This window comes from Triticum aestivum, chromosome 6D (genome assembly GCF_018294505.1).
Source record: "Triticum aestivum cultivar Chinese Spring chromosome 6D, IWGSC CS RefSeq v2.1, whole genome shotgun sequence".
Taxonomy (NCBI): domain Eukaryota; kingdom Viridiplantae; phylum Streptophyta; class Magnoliopsida; order Poales; family Poaceae; genus Triticum; species Triticum aestivum.
This window is the reverse complement of record NC_057811.1, coordinates 352165787-352183877: the sequence shown is the minus strand read 5'-3', so window position 1 is coordinate 352183877 and position 18091 is coordinate 352165787.

Here is an 18091-nt window from a genome sequence, read left to right as displayed (position 1 = left end):
TGTCCGGCGCGGACGGACACGTCCGGCGCGGCGCGAGGGGAGTGGGTTAGGGTTTGCCTGCGAATGTTTTTCGGAAGAGATGCCTATTTATAGGTAGAGGGAGCTATGAGAGTCCAAATGAGGTGCGGTTTTCGCCCACACGATCGTGATCGAACAACCTACAGCATGGAAGTGAATTAGAGGAGTTTTGGGCTGGTTTAGGGAGGGGGTTTTGCTGGAACACACAGAAGGCATCTACGGTTACCCGGTTAACCGTTGGAGTACCAAACGACCTCCAAATGGAACGAAACTTGACCGGTGGTATACCAAGGCCACTTGACAAGCCTCGGTCCATTCCGAGAACGTTTGACACCCACACACGAAAGAAAACAAGAGGGGTGCACCGGAGGAGGTGGGAGCGCCGGATTACAAAACGGACAACGGGGAAAATGCTCGGATGCAAGAGACGAACACGTATGCAAATGCAATGCACATGATGACATGATATGATATGCATGACATGAACAAAATGCAAAACGAAAGACAAAACCCGACCACGGAGGGAATATCATAGCACATAGCCGAAAATGGCAAGAGTTGGAGTTACAAATATGGAAAGTTACATCCGGGGAGTTACACAGGAGCCCGTGGATGAACAGTCGCAAGTGGAGGCTGGAGGAGGTGGACGGTGGATGAACAGTAGCCCGTGGAGGATGGAGGATGTCGACGGTGGAGATGAACAGTATCCCGTGGAGTCCGTTTTGCGGTATGCCACACCCCTCCCGATGAACAGGACCACCGTTTCGACCGTTGTACTCCAACACAAGTCCGTTTCCTCCGTTTTGCGGTACGCCACACCCCTCCCGATCAACAGGACCCCGTTTCGACCAAGAGAAGTCCATTTCCTCCGTTTTGCGGTACGCCGGACCCCTCCCAATGAACAAGATCCCGTTTCAACCATGCCGGGTCGAACACAAGGCCGTTTCCTCCGTTCTGCGGTATGCCAGGCCTCGTTTCCATCGGTTGTTCCGTTCAAGTCGGTTGGCTCCCGATGAACACGACGACACATTCCGTTCTGACCCAGCCGGTTGGCTCCCCATGAACACGACGACGAGTAGTTTCTCCGCTCCGACCCAGCCATGTACACGAACCCTGGCCGTACGTATGCGCGAGTAGGCGTTCGAGACCCCGCCCGTATGTACGTACGTGGCCGTATTTTACTTTCTTGCACCCTGGCCGCTGTACGTATGTGTACATGCTATGTGCGCGCCTTTACTACGACACGTGCCCTTCCTTACACGGCCACGGTTTATCGCTGCAGCCTGCAGACAGACCGATCGTATGTACGTACACGTTCGCGACCAGAATGACAACTCTACGTACGCTTCGACCAGGTGGGTCCCGACTGTCAGGCACTTCCTTGCGTGCGAAGATGTAGCTGGTGGGTCCCAGCAGTCAGGGGGTGAATCATTTTTCCCCCGTAATATGGACGCACTTCCTTGCGTGCAAATATGCAGCTGGTGGGTCCCAGCATTCAGGGGGTAAACATTTTTTCATGAAATACGGTGGCCCTTCCGGTGGGTCCCTGCTGTCAGGTGGAGGAATCATTATTTTGCGCGTAATAAGGAGGCATTTCCTTGTGTGCGGCCGTGGACCCAGCTGTCAGCCTCTCCACGTACAGTCCACGTCCGATGGATGTCGTTCATTGACCACGTTGACCACGGCGCGCCGAGAGTACCAGGGCGGTGGATGACGGCGAGGCCTAGGAAGGGAATGACAAGGAGCCGGGGAAGACTCAGTAGTGGTTGCCCACGCGGTGGGAAGTACGAGGGTTTACTGGTCCGGCTGCCGTCGCTGAAAAATAACAGGAGGTGTGGGTGAGTAGAGGAATGGCCTGGCCAGCAATGGAGTAGGGTGGGGCGGTGCGGCCTGTGCGGCAGCACAGCCAGCCACAGGAGGCAGGAGCAGGCAGTCCCACCGGCGCTGGTTTGGGCAGCTGGAGCAAGAAGACCAGAGGTTGAAGAAGCACTATGATCGTTGGATGGACATCGTACGGTCTCTGCAGCTAGAATCATTTATATTGACTAAGTTGACAAAGCCCTTGGTACGCGTCAACCTAGTAGGCCCACAGGTCAGCCTCCGAAACGGTGCGCCCTAGAAGTCAGGGGGAGGAATCATTTTTTAGGCGGCTGAAGCTAGAATATCCGAGATTGAAGAAGAAGCACGACATCCGTTGGATGGACATCCAACGGCCACTGCTGCTAGAACCGTGTGTTGACTATAAGTTGACAGAGCCTTGCACACGCGTCAACTTACTTTTTTAGGGGACGCGTCAACTTAGTAGGCCCACAAGTGTGTGGCAGAGAACTTATAGCCCATTTGCGATTTGTAAGAATGTACAGCCCATTTTTGAATTCTAATGGAATTCACTACAGCCCATTTACAGTTTGTTAAAAGTACAACCCATTTTCTAGCTAGGGCAACGATTAATAATTTCAACCAACCATTCAAAACAGAATTCAATAAATTTTTCCACATTTTGATGGGATAAGAAATATTTTTATCCCAAAATTTCTAGTCAGACTAAATAAAATTTCAATATTATTTTGTATTACGTAAAAATCCAGCGAAACTTTGCACATGCAACAATTAATGAAATTAAAATTTTCAAAATCCAAAAAAAATATAAACTAATTACGTGTTTGGTGCATTTTTTATAGTTATTGCCCAGTTTTTATAATTACATCCCATTTATTATTTCTTAAAGCCCATTTTGTTGTTAAGCCTAATGCATCCCTCCTTGGAAATATTTGCAGCCCAGCGGGGCGGAGAATAACAAGTTGACCTTGCCTGGGTATTCCTCAAAAAAAAGTATAGCTGGGCTAGCCATTTTCAGCTTGAAAAAAATTAATATCTGGGCTGGATATCTGGCCTGGGCTAGACGGGCCATAGCCCGCCCAGTTAATACCTTGCTCTCCTCTGAACAACAACGAAAACATCGCTTAAGAAAAACTCTGCAGTGATCACACCTCAAAAACACAAATACTGCTCGAGCTGCTTGGTCCCAGCTATCGGCCGCTCCTTGTGCAATTCTCTCGTTTATTGACTACATAGGTTGACAATGGTGTGGGATCGTGATGTCAGGAAACCAGGAGGAAGCAAAAAAATTATCGTTGTATATAATAAGGAGGCGCTTGTGTACGTGCGGCTATGGCCCTGGTGGGTCCCCACTGTCATCCTCTCCAAGTAAAGTCATCTCCTCATTCCTCATGTCCGTTGACCATGTTGACAATGCGAGACGGTGGCGCCACGGCGAGCGCAACAACACGAAGGACGACGGGGGCGGCCTCGCAGGCCCTACGGATGGTCTGGTACAGCGCCCGCTGCTCATTCCGGAAGTTAGGATCATAGGGCCACATGTCCGCGACGGCATTGTCGTTCGCTTGTTCACCGGTGCTCATTGAGGAGACGGAGGTTGCAACACAGGTCCTCCTGCGCTGGTAGCTCTTCCGCCATTAGGGCTTCGAAGTGCGGCCACCCCTGCTCTAGGGTGAACACGGCATGAACAGGCTTGGACAGTGGCGTCGGCTCCTGGTCAGAAGCTACATCCATCGTCTTATTGTCGACGCTCAGCTCGGCGAGCTCGCTGGCGAGCCAGCATGTCCGGCTGCTGGACCAACCCACTGCTAAGCATGAGTCTGACTGTCGTGTCCCACCCAGACCACCTCCCTCGCCCGCGTGCGCTTTCCGCCTGAAACGGTCAGCGCCGCCTGAGGGAGTCCTGGATTAGGGGGTCCTCAGGCGTCCGGGCTATGCAACATGGGTCGGACTAATGGGCCGCGAAGATACAAGATAGAAGACATTCCCCCATGTCCGGATGGGACTAATACGTCCATTTTGCATCATGCTTTTATATCAATATTTATTGCATTATGGGCTGTTGTTACACATTATGTCACAATACGTATGCCTATTCTCTCTTATTTTACAAGGTTTACATGAAGAGGGAGAATGCCGGCAGTTGGAATTCTGGGCTGGAAAAGGAGCAAGTATTAGAGACCTATTCTGCACAACTCCAAAAGTCCTGAAACTCCACGGAAGTTATTCTTGGAAATAATAAAAATATTGAGCGGAAGAAATACCAGAGGGGACCCACACCCTGGGCACGAGGGTGGGGGCGTGCCCCTGCCTTGTGGGCCCCCTAGTGGCCCTCTGGTGCCCATCTTCTGCTATATGAAGTCTTTCGTCCGAGAAAAAATCATAAGCAAGCTTTCGGGACGAGACTCCACCGCCACGAGGCGGAACCTTGGCGGAACCAATCTAGGGCTCCGGCGGATCTGTTCTGCCGGGGACACTTCCCTCCGGGACGGGAAATCATCGCCATCGTCATCACCAACGCTCCTCTCATCGGGAGGGGGCCAATCTCCATCAACATATTCACCAGCACCATCTCCTCTCAAACCCTAGTTCATCTCTTGTATCCAATTCTTGTCTCTAAGTCTGAGATTGGTACCTGTAGGTTGCTAGTAGTGTTGATTACTCCTTGTAGTTGATGCTAGTTGGTTTATTTGGTGGAAGATCATATGTTCGGATCCTATATACATATTAATACTCCTCTGATTATGAACATGAATATGCTTTGTGAGTAGTTACGTTTATTCCTGAGGACATGGGAGAAGTCTTGCTATTAGTAGTCATGTGAATTTGGTATTCGTTCGATATTTTGATGATATGTATGTTGTCTCTCCTCTAGTGGTGTCATGTGAGCGTCGACTACATGACACTTCACCATTATTTGGGCCTAGAGGAAGGCATTGGGAAGTAATAAGTAGATGATGGGTTGCTAGAGTGACAGAAGCTTAAACCCTAGTTTATGCGTTGCTTCGTAAGGGGCTGATTTGGATCCATATGTTTCATGATATAGTTAGGTTTACCTTAATACTTCTTTTGTAGTTTTTTTTGAATATTTACTGTGAGGCAAAGCCCCACAGCCCTTTATTAAAGAAAGCACAACTGTACAAACAAATTACAAACTATACAATGAAGGAAAAAGAAAAGAGTCTACCTATGGCTAAACAACCCTACCCTGCTTTACAACAAAGAATCAACCCAAGCCAAGAGTTTTGGTTTAATACAATCCTTCACCCTATGAGCAAGCAAAGAAATATCATGGATGAATTTACACTTCCAAGCACTGAAAGTAGCTCTCTCAGCTTTGAAGGTTCTGCCATTTCTTAAATCCAAATATTCCATGCTGCTGTTAGCATAACTTCAAAGAAGAAAGGGTGCCTGAAGCTGGACCTAGGATGTATGATACATTGCAGAATATCTGAGCCTCCAGACCAATCAATGCCCAAGTAACTCCAGACTCTACAGCTGAAGGTGCAGTTAAAAAACAGATGGATTCTATCCTCATACACCAGCTCACTGCAAATGAGACATAGATTGTCATCCTGGTTGGAGCGCCAGTGTCTCCTAACCAGCATATCCTTGGTGTTAAGTCTGTCAAAGAATAACAGCCACCCGAACACCTTGATCTTCATGGTGCACTTACTCTGCCATAGCCATTTGCAAGGTTGTATTGTAGGTAGGTGTGAGTGCATGATCGTGTAGAAACTTTTGGCAGTGTATCCTCCTGATTGACCAGGCCATATCCAAACATCAGGTATAGTGGGGTCTCTGTCTAACTGCATGATCCAACCTTCCAGCATGTGTAACTCAGCAGCATCCTCATGAGAAAGAGGCAAATAAAACATAGAGTAGAGATCCTGGGATTGAAGAAATTCCTGCACTGAGATCCTATCATTATTGAAAAATGAAAACAACCTAGGCAATCTCCAACATAGGGGTCTAGCAGAGCCCCCAATGTGCCAAGCATCTGTCCAGAACAGAGCAGAATCACCCATGTTGATATGGGCTAAGGCAATAGCAGTATAAGCCTCATGCAGCTTCAGAACATCCCTCCACCAGAAAGATCCAACATGAGCTGTTGCCTGTGGAACCCCATGATCATAGTAGTTGTTCCATATCAGGGTCACCCAAGGAATATCAACCTTGTTATAGAATTTGTGAAGATGCTTGATAAGAAGGCCTTTATTCTGGAAGTTCAGATTAATAACACCTAAAGCCCCTTTATCTCTTGGCCTGCAAACCAGCTCCCATGCAGCCAGAGACTGCTTTGGAGCATCACTATTACCCCTCCAAAGACATTGTCTGAAGATTCTGTCTAGCTGCTTAATGATCCCTGCTGGAATATTGAGGCTGCACAGAAAGTATATTGGCAGAGAGGTCAGGACAGAGGTAAGAAGCTGCAAGCGAGAGCCTTGATTCAGCATAGAAGAGCTTGCAGTTAACCTCCTCTCAAGACTATCAACTAGGGGCATTAGGTCAATGATCCTTGGCCTTTTAGTTCCCAAAGGCAATCCAAGATAAGTAAATGGGAGCTGGTTTATGAGTTGCTTCGTAAGTGGCTGATTTGGATCCATATGTTTCATGCTATGGTTAGGTTTACCTTAATACTTCTTTTGTAGTTGTGGATGCTTGCAATAGGAGTTAATCATAAGTGGGATGCTTGTCCAAGTAAGGACAGCACCCAAGCACCGGTCCACCCACATATCAAATTATCAAAGTACCGAACGCGAATCATATGAACGTGATGAAAACTAGCTTGACGATAATTCCCATGTGTCCTCGGGAGCGCTTTTCTCTATATAAGAGTTTGTCCAAGCTTGTCCTTTGCTACAAAAAGGATTGGGCCACATTGCTGCACTTTATTTAGTTTTTTTACTTGTTGCTCGTTACAAATTATCTTATCACAAAACTATCTGTTGCCTATAATTTCAGTGTTTGCAGAAAATACTTTGCTGAAAACTGCTTATCATTTCCTTCTGCTCCTCGTTGGGTTTGACACTCTTACTTATCGAAAGGACTACGATATATCCCCTATACTTGTGGGTCATCAAGACTCTCTTCTGGCGCCGTTGCCGGGGAGTGAAGTGCCTTTGGTAGGTGGAATTTGGTAAGGAAAAATTTATATAGTGTGCTGAAATTTACTGTCACTTGTTACTATGGAAAGTAATCCTCTGAGGGGCTTGTTCGGGGTATCTTCACCTCGACTAGTAGAGCAAAGAGTTGCTCCTCAACCTACTGAACCTACTGAAAATGAAAATGTCTACTTTGAAATTCCTTCGGGTATGATAGAAAAACTGCTAGCTAATCCTTTTGCAGGAGACGGAACATTACATCCTGATGAGCACCTAATCTATGTGGATGAAGTTTGTGGATTATTTAAGCTTGCAGGTATGCCCGATGATGTTATCAAGAAGAAGGTCTTCCCTTTATCTTTGAAGGGAGATGCATTGACATGGTATAGGCTATGTGATGATATGGGATCATGGAACTACAAGCGATTGAAATTGGAATTTCATCAGAAGTTTTATCCTATGCATCTTGTTCATCGTGATCGTAATTACATATATAACTTTTGGCCTCGCGAAGGAGAAAGCATCGCTCAAGCTTGGGGGAGGCTTAAGTCAATGTTATATTCATGCCCCAATCATGAGCTCTCAAGAGAAATGATTATTCAAAAATTTTATGCTCGGCTTTCTGACATCAATCGCACCATGCTCGATACTTCTTGTACTGGTTCTTTTATGATGAAGACTATTGAATTCAAATGGGATTTATTGGAAAGAATTAAACGCAACTCTGAAGATTGGGACCTCGACGAAGCTAAGGAGTCAGGTATAACACCTAAGTTTGATTGTGTTAAATCTTTTATGGATACCGATGTTTTTCGTAAAGTTAGCACTAAATATGGACTTGACTCTGAGATAGTAGCTTCTTTTTGTGAATCTTTTGCTGCTCATGTTGATCTCCCTAAGGAGAAGTGGTTTAAATATCATCCTCCCATAGAAGTAAAAGTAGTTGCACCTATTAAAGTTGAAGAAAAGACTATCACTTATAATGATCCTATTGTTCCTACTGCTTATGTTGAGAAACCACCTTTCCCTGTTAGAATAAAGGATCATGCTAAAGCTTCAACTGTGGTTCGTAAAAGCAATATTAGAACTTATACACCTCCTGAGCAAGTTAAAGTTGAACCTAATATTGCTATTGTTAAAGATCTCTTAGCTGATAATATTGATGGGCATGCTATTTATTTCTGTGATGAGACTGCTGGAATTGCTAAACCTTGTGCTAAAGATAAACATAGACCTGTGGTGGGCATGCCTGTTATTTCTGTTAAAATAGGAGATCATTGTTATCATGGCTTGTGTGATATGTTTGCTAGTGCTAGTGCAATACCTATTGACTTATACAAAGAAATTATGCATGATATTGCACCCCTGAGTTAGAAGAAATTGATGTTACCATTAAGCTTGCCAATAGAGATACTATATCACCAATTGGAATTGTTAGAGATGTTGAAGTCTTGTGTGGGAAAACTAAATATCCTGCTGATTTTCTTGTTCTTGGTTCCCCACAAGATAGCTTTTGTCCCATTATATTTGGTAGACCCTTCTTAAACACTGTTAATGCTAAGATAGACTGCGAAAAGGATGTTGTTAGCATTGGTCTAGGTGATATGTCTCATGAGTTTAACTTTTCTAAATTTCGTAGACAACACCATGAAGAGGAATTGCCTAGTAAAGATGAAATTATTGGTCTTGCTTCTATTGCCGTGCCTCCTAGTGATCCTTTAGAACAATATTGGCTAGACCATGAAAATGATATGTTTATGAATGAAAGAAGGGAAATAGATGAAGTATTCTTTAAACAGGGACCTATTCTGAAACACAACTTGCCTGTTGAAATCCTAGGGGATCCTCCTCCACCCAAGGGTGATCCCGTGATTGAGCTTAAACCATTGCCTGATACTCTTAAATATGCTTATCTTGATGAAAATAAGATATATCATGTTATTATTAGTGCTAACCTTTCAGAGAAGGAGGAAGAGAATTTATTGAAAACTCTGAAGAAGCACTGTGCTGCTATTGGATATACTCCTGATGATCTTAAGGGCATTAGTCCCACTCTATGTCAACATAAAATAAATTTGGAAAAAGATGCCAAACCAGTTATTGATCACCAATGACGGCTGAATCCTAAGATGAAAGAAGTGGTAAGAAAGGAAATACTAAAGCTCCTTGAGGCAGGTATAATTTATCCTGTTGCTGATAGTCAGTGGGTAAGTCATGTCCATTGTGTCCCTAAGAAGGGAGGTATTATTGTCGTTCCTAATGATAAAGATGAATTGATTCCGCAAAGAATTATTACTGGTTATAGGATGGTAATTGATTTCCACAAGTTAAATAAAGCTACTAAAAAGGATCATTACCCCTTACCTTTTATTGATCAAATGCTATAAAGATTATCCAAACATACACACTTTTGCTTTCTAGATGTGTAACATCCCAAAATTCTATATTTTGGAATGTTATATTAAATAAATAAATAAATAAATAGGATTGTTTGTTTGAATGTTGTGTGATGGACTGTGTGAAATTATTTTATTTTCATGAGAATTACAACCTTTTGAGTTCTTGTTTAAAACTTTTTCTAATCGTGTTATAAAAGTTGGATAACATTTTGTCCAATAAAGAAAACTATGGTTGGGGAAGTTTATTCAAGAAAATCAAAGGGCTTTAATTTTTTTTACTCTTTTTGAAATATTGGAAACCACAATCACAGTTTTGGAGTGAGAATAAGATGACTTTCTCAAATGTGGTGGATGAATATTTCATATGGAGTTTGTTTGGATTTTGGAGTTCCAATTGAAATATGATATTATTTGGAGTTTTACTGTCGTTTAAATATTTCTAAATTAATCAAATAAAATTTAATGAGAGGAGATAATGTGACTTCTCCAAAAATATATTTGGAAATATTTAATACGGTACAATTGTCCTTTTGTTAATTTACAATTGTCCTTATGTCCATAAAAAATGTATTCTAGCTTGTGCACACAAATAATATTTTGTAGGCACCAAATTATAATTACGTGTATGTGAACATTTATTTTATTTGCTGTTTTAAAACTTTTGCACAAAAAATATATATTATTTTGTAATTATGTCCTAAGCCTATTTGGACCATGCCCACTTCTATTTTTTTTCTTTCTCTCTTTCCATTTTCCCCTTGGGCCTGGTTCCCCGCTAAGGCCCATCTTATTTTTTCCTTAGCCCAAGTCCAGGAACCCCTTCTTCCTCCTCTGTACGTTTCAATCTGGAGGAGAACAGAGACAGCCATGGCACCTGTAAATCTTCCTCTCCCTCTAGCACTGGAAACGTTCGCTCTTTCCACTTCTTATCAACACGAAAGATCTTTTGTATTGCATGGAGAACCCATTCAGAGGATTAAAATTCCACTTTGATGTCTTAATTGTTCCGGAATCAATCTGTCATTAGAGGCCACAATGAGCTCGTTTGATCTCCCTGTACCGGCTCCCTCGGCCACTATAAATAGGACCCTAGGTGCGCCTCAAAGCCCTCATCCCTCTCCCTCAAAACCCCTCTTTATATCGCTCTATTTCGAGAGGAATTGCTCGCTGGGATTTACCCGTTTTCGCAACTCCGGCGGCTTCTCCACCGCGCCCGAGGACGAGGACGATCTCACCTCTGCATCTCTCAAGTTCGCCTCGGCCTCCTCTCTGCCATTAGGCCATTCGTTGACGTCGGGACCTTTTCTCCTCAACTCCAACGACCTTTTTCCCCAACTCCGGCGACAAACTCCGGTGAGCACTGTGTAAATCCCGTAATTGTTTTTCAGAAAAATACTCAAACTTCGGAAATTCATATCTGGTAGACCGTAAGTCCGAATTTGACAAATTTTATATCCACGGATTCGTTGAAATATGAAGTTTATCATGAGACAAAAATATTTGACTTTTGGTGAATTAAATTTGACACAAATTTAAAATTTGTATTTGAGTATTTTTGCTATATCTATTAATCTGTAATTGTTTTGAAAATGTTTCCTTCAGCAAAATTGATCTTTCGGTCCATATCTTGCTGTTAATTTTTTTTCCTAATTGTTCACCTATGTCTAGCCCCTGTTTCAACCTTAACACTTCATATAGTTTTTCTTTTATCGTAATTCAATTTCATCATTAGTTTAATTTGATTCTTGATTCAGCTTTCTTGAGAAGATCATTAGGAACCTCTCTGGTCATATGCTTTCATTATACAAATTTAGACTTCACGAGATGTTACATACATTTTGTAACATAAATCTTTGTGCCACAAACTTCATCTACCATTTTCATTATAGATTTTGTCGTAGAACCTTGCCTCACAACACTTCAGCCCGTGATCTTCACTTTGACCCAACCCTAGAACAAAACCTATATCATATTTTCATTCTTGATCTTATCTCAACGCGTAACCAAGTCCTAACAACTTATGTAGGAATGTGTTTTTATTTTGTATTGTAATTTGAATATTTTATTTGGATCTTTATTTGGATGTTGTTGTGTGTTAAAGTACTTTCTTATATCGTTAGATATATCGTAATGAGAAGGAGAGACGACTCAATATAATATTTCATCTTCATCAACAGTACAAGGCAAGTTACATCTTGATCATGTTTTTTTATACCTATGTTTTATATATGCATTTAGTCCTTTGATGTAGGGTTTGCATGAATATGTTAGTTGTCTATATTATAAACCCAGTAGTGCAATGAGGTAGGTCTAAGCCTTTACTTCTTTGTCGCCAACGTTGTAGGGATTTTTGCTATGCCATTGTAGACGGGGATTGGTATGTGAGATCATGAAAGTTGCGAGTGATATAATAATTAAGGGTAACCTTAAGGCGGCAACATTAACACACATATGGGTGGATTGGTAAGGGGCACCCTGGAGAAACCAGTGGACTTGCCCAGGGGATCCCGGAGTACCCGTGTGATCACCCTATGGACTGCCACCCAGACTCAAAGGGATTCATCAATTTTTCATGACTAGAAGCTTACCTGCACAGCCACAAGCTATTATGGGCTCTGGCTTAGTTGAGTACGTTGTGTGACCTCTTACAGTGGTAGACTAGCAGATGTAGTTATATATGTAGGTGTACCGGTCTACCCAGGGTTAAGAGGGAACACTTCAGAAAGACTATGTCTCGATCTTCCGACTCTCAAACACGAGGCAGTGCGAGGACTACAAAGAAGGTGATCGAGTCTTGTGGGGAAAAGTGTGCAAAACTCTGCAGAGTGTAAAACTAATCGATTAGCCGTGTCCCCGGTTATGGACAATTTGAGCATCTGGAAAGTGGGAATTGAGCAATCTCATCACTCTTAATTAATTTAATGGGTTTTAATGAATTTGGGTATAGATTGAATGGAGCAACCATCTCAATCATATTATGATGAATTATGTAGTAACAATATGATATTCTTTGATGATAGGGAAAAATCAGCTTTATGCAAATTAAATTTAGAACCATCCACCAGCCATATTGCATGTATAATAGGACATTTATTCATCTCTTGTGGTGTGACTTGCCAGTACATTCAACGTACTGACCTACATGGTTGCAACATATTATGTTGCAGGTATTATCCGACGAGTAAGTGATATGATAGGGTTACGGTCCGCACTCAACTTGCCGATGGCGTTGATGGGACTCCACACCCGTTTGCCTGTTTCCGCTGAGATTCTTAAGGTATATATTAGTTTTTCGTTACTTATACATGTGATTGCACTTCGATATATACATTGATGTACTGTGTGTGCTAGCATACCGATCCAGGGATAGCACAGAGACTTGACCGTCTGAGGTCGGGTCGCTACAGAAATGGTATCAGAGCACATGTTGACTGTAGGACGTGACCCTAGGAAATTGTTTAGTACCAACAAGACCACGAGAGAGCATTTTTTTTTGCCTTGAAATTTTCCCTCAACTTTTAAACCTTTGACCAAAACTCTTCTTATTTCCAAATTTTAGATGGAGAATTTAACCCTGAACACCAGAGTGCACTATAAGGACGTTCTTTGTGGTCCAGCCCTCGTGGCATTGGTCAGACTGCTGAAGTTGCCGATACCGGAGATCAAGGTGCAAGAGAAGAACCGGAAAATGGGGCATTAAGACTCGAGTTTTTGGATGTCAAGGAGACCCCAAGAAAGGATATGGGCATCAACACTACCATTCATGATGCAATTGCACGCCTGTGCTATCGTCATCGTAATGAGCTAAGCAAGAACAGTTTTGGAAAGCTTGGATGGCAGAAAGCTTGTGGAGCACATATCTTACTGACGAACGAGCAAAAGCTGAAGTTTTCACCTCTGATGGTGTATAGCCAAGACTTGGAGCATTACATCAAGAACCTCCAGATGGACCTTCTCGAAGTCTTATTCGATAAGGAAGCAGTGCATGAAGAACTCAAGGCCCAGAAGCTGGAGGTAACCAAGCATGCGGAGGAAGACCTTGAAGTTCGGAAACTTCGTCAGGAACTGGAGAACAGCAGGACTGTGACGCCCGGAAAATTAAGCTACAGTAAACCTCTATTAATGGTGCCACGTCATCACATTACCGTTGCCAATCCTCACTTGATCCAAATCACTATTCGTATTCAAATTCAACTTTAAAGTCAAAAATTCAAATTTGTCAAACATGCATAGTAAAATGTTCAAAGTGTGGAAAATTCCATAACTAATTATGGTTGTGAACCAACATCTTTGCAAAGTGGTTTAATGCCTTTAACTAATTAAAACAGGGGCTAAAAATATTTATTACATGCTTTTAAATAGCAAATAAATATAGACCTATTTTATTAAAGTGTGAAACTTCTTGTGGCAGAGGGGTAATTTAAAACACTAAATTAAGTGTTGGTCTCATATTTTTATAAAACTAAAATCTACTAGTAATAAAATAAAACAGAAAAGAAAAATAAAAAAAAGAAACTGGAAAAGAATAAAATTAAAAGGGGAGAAAACCCCCTGGGCTTCTGACCCATCGGGCAAGTGGGCAGCCCAGCCGGCCCACCCCCACTTGCCTCCATCCCTTGCTACAGGGAGGCAGGGGGGTCGTGCCGCTCATCGCCCGGCCATGGCGCGCCCCTGCCGCCGTGGCGGGCATCCGCCGCCCCCCCCGTCCTATATAGCCTCGCCCCCTTCCCCTCGACGAACCCTAGCTCCTCCCTCCCTTTCCCCCTCGCGCCCCACGTCCTTTCTCTCTCTCACACACACACTCTGGCCAAACTAACCACGACGCACCGGAGCACGCCGCTGCGAATCACCGTGGCCACCGGCCATCGTCCGCCACACCGACGGGTTCAGGAGGACCGCCACAATCGATTTCGTCCATCCCGGGCCTCAAATCGAGCAGGGTCGCCCTGTACGCTCGCCATCGACCTCGTTTCCACCGCGTACATCGTCGTCGTCCGCCGTCGATTGCCACCGCCCCGGTCCGTCCCCGACCTCCCCGAGCACGCCTACGGCTCCGCGGTGAGCTTCTCCACCGGATCCTCCCTTTCCTTGCCTCGATCCGTCGCCGTTGAGGCCGCCCTTACGCTCGGCCGCCATGAATGGGAGCTCGAGATCTTGTGTGTACCTGCGTGTGATGCTGCTTGCTTCTGTTGTGCTGCTGCGTGCTGCTCATGCTCCCACCGCTGCTCGTCGTTGTTGCCACTGGTTTCAGCCGCGCCCGCATCCCCTGCCGCGCCCTCGCTGCCCCGAGGCCACGCCCAGGCGCACCCGTCCGCCCGCTGCTGCTCGCGACTGCCCGCGTTGCCGCCGCCGCCGCTAGCGGTCACCGCTGCTGCTGCGCTACTACAAGCCCCTGCCGCTGCTTTGCTCTTCTGCTGGCAGGCGCGCTGCCCTGCTTGCAGCTGCTACCGCTTTTTACTACTAGTTGCTGCTACTGATTGATGCTACCGCCGTCCGCTGCAGTAGCTTGGCCATAAGCGTGCGTGTGTGCACAACGTGCACAACCGGCTTTGCTTCTGGCCGCTTAGTTAATTAGAGATAAGATGGTTTAGGGATTATTTAGTGGCTAGATTAGCCTAGGTGTAGATGACATGTGGGTCCCCTTGCTAAATAAATCTGTTTAACACTTTAGTTAACATAGTAGTCAATGACAAGTAGGCCCCACGACCACTATTCACACTTTGACCAGATCAAACATTGACTGTTGACTAGTTGACTGTGTATGCTGACTCAGCCACTGGACCCCATGTCATTCTAATAGGCTAGCTGCATGTGTGTATAAAAAGTAATACACTGTTTAAATTTCGAATTGAGGTATATTTCAGAATTGTAGAAAATCTTTAAAACTTAGAAAATTAGTAGAAATTCAACCGTAGCTCAGGTGAAAAAGTTTTATACATGAAAGTTGCTCAAAACGACGAGACGAATCCGGATACGCAACCCGTTCGTCCGCCACACATCCCTAGCATAGAAAACATGCAACTTTCCCCCTCCGGTTCATCTGTCCGAAAACGTCAAACATCGGGGATACTTTCCCGGATGTTCCCCCTCTTCGTCGGTATCACTTACTACCGCGTTAGGGCATACCTAGCACCGTGTATTGCCTCGCTATGTTTTGTGATGCTTTGGTTGCTCTGTTATTTATTGTGTTCCCCCTCCGTTACTTCTTCTCCGGTAGACCCCGAGACCGGCGCTGATGCTGCTGAGTACGACTACGTCACCGACGACCCTTCTTCCTGTACAACAGAGCTTCTAGGCAAGCCCCCCCTTGATCACCAGATATCTCCTATTCTTCTCTATACTGCTTGCATTAGAGTAGTGTAGCATGTTACTGCTTCTCGTTAATCCTATCCTGATGCATAGCCTGTCATTGTTGCTACAGTTGTTACCCTTACCTGCTATCCTACTGCTTAGAATAGGATGCTAGTTTATTCCATCAGTGGCCCTACATTCTTGTCCGTCTGCCATGCTACTACTGGGCCGAGATCACTGCGGGAGGTGATCACGGATATATACTTATATACTCTATACATGACACATGTGGTGACTAAAGTCGGGTCGGCTCGTTGAGTACCCGCAAGTGATTCTGATGAGGGGGCTGAAAGGACAGGTGGCTCCATCCCGGTAGAGGTGGGCCTGGGTTCCTGACGGCCCCCGACTGTTACTTTATGGCAGAGCGACCGGGCAGGTTGAGACCACCTAGGAGAGAGGTGGGCCTGGCCCTGGTCGGCGTTCGCGGATAAATAACACGCTCAACAAGTTCTGTGTATTTGATCTGAGTCTGGCCATTTGGTCTATACGCACTAACCATCTACGCGGGAGTAGTTATGGGTATCCCGACTTTGTGGTATCAGCCGAAGCTCTTCTTGACGTCAGCGATGGAGCGGCGCGCGCCGGATTGGACTGGAACGCCTACTAGGCTAGGTCTGCTTTCGGCCGCGCACGCAACATGCAGGTGTGCAATGGGCGATGGGCCCAGACCCCTGCGCGCATAGGATTTAGACCGGCGGGTTGACCTCTCTGTTGAGCCTAGGTGGGGCTGCAACGTATTGATCTTCCGCGGCCGGGCATGACCCAGAAAAGTGTGTCCGGCCAAATGGGATCGAGCGTGTTGGGTTATGTGGTGCACCCCTGCAGGGAAGTTTATCTATTCGAATAGCCGTGTCCCTCGGTAAAAGGACGACCCGGAGTTGTACCTTGACCTTATGACAACTAGAACTGGATACTTAATAAAACACACCCTTCCAAGTGCCAGATATAACCCGGTGATCGCTCTCTAACAGGGCGACGAGGAGGGGATCGCCGGGTAGGATTATGCTATACGATGCTACTTGGTGAACTTACCATCTACTCTCTTCTACATGCTGCAAGATGGAGGTGGCCAGAAGCGTAGTCTTCGACAGGACTAGCTATCCCCCCTTATTCTGGCATTCTGCAGTTCAGTCCACCGATATGGTCCTTTACACATATACCCATGCATATGTAGTGTAGCTCCTTGCTTGCGAGTACTTTGGATGAGTACTCACGGTTGCTTTTCTCCCTCTTTTCCCCTTTCTATACCTGGTTGTCGCAACCAGATGCTGGAGTCCAGGAGCTAGAGATCCCGAGGATGATTCTACATGGAGTTCGGCTTCGAGGAGTAGTTAGGAGGTCCCAGGCAGGAGGCCTTGCCTTTTCGATCGTTGCTACTTTTGTGCTAGCCTTCTTAAGGCAAACTTGTTTAACTTATGTCTGTACTCAGATATTGTTGCTTCCGCTGACTCGTCTATGATCGAGCAATTGTATTCGAGCCCTCGAGGCCCCTGGCTTGTATTATGATGCTTGTATTAGGAATCAGCTATTTTGCCGTCTGCCACGGCGGACGGCAAAGGCATGAACGGCGGATGGCAAAGACCTTTGCCGTCAGCCGTGGACGGCAAAAGGCTCCGGCAAAGTAGGCTACGGTAAAGAGCTACTTTTCCGTCTGCTTCCGGGCGGCTGACGGCAAAGGCCCTTTGCCGTCTGCCGCGGACGGCAAAGAGAGCGGACGACAATAATTGCGCTATCAGTCCGTTAAGTGGCTAACGGCAGGCCTTTGCCGTCCGCGGCAGACGACAAACTTTCTAGTGTCTTTGTCGTCCGCCGTATGATGTCATCTACACGTCACTACATGGCAGGCCTTTGCCGTCCGCCGCTGACGGCAAAATTGTTTACTCTTTGCCGTCTGCCGCTGTAGGCAAACTGACCAAATGGGTCAGCTCCCAGGAAGCACAGTTGGCTGCCATGTGGCTTCTTTGCCGTGTGCGGTAGACGGCAAAGAGCCCGTTGCCGTCGGTAGCAGACGGCAAAGAGCCTGCATATTGGCTCTTTTTTCTGTTTTTTATTAAATCCAACAATTTTCACAGCAAATATATATGATATATATAGATATATTTCACAGGCATTCATATCACATATATCCAGCACATAAGTTCCATTCATTCATACATAAGCAAGTTCAATCCATTCATACATAAGCAAGTTCCATCCATACATATTACATAAGCAAGTTCCATCCATCAATTCATACATAAACAAGTTCCATCCATACATAAACAAGCACTCCATAGCAAGCTAGCTTCCATGAAGTGAATGAAATCTGCAAAATGGCAAAGTAAGAAAGTTAGAAATAGGTGACTAGAATAAGAAGACTAGAACAAGAAGAGTAGAACA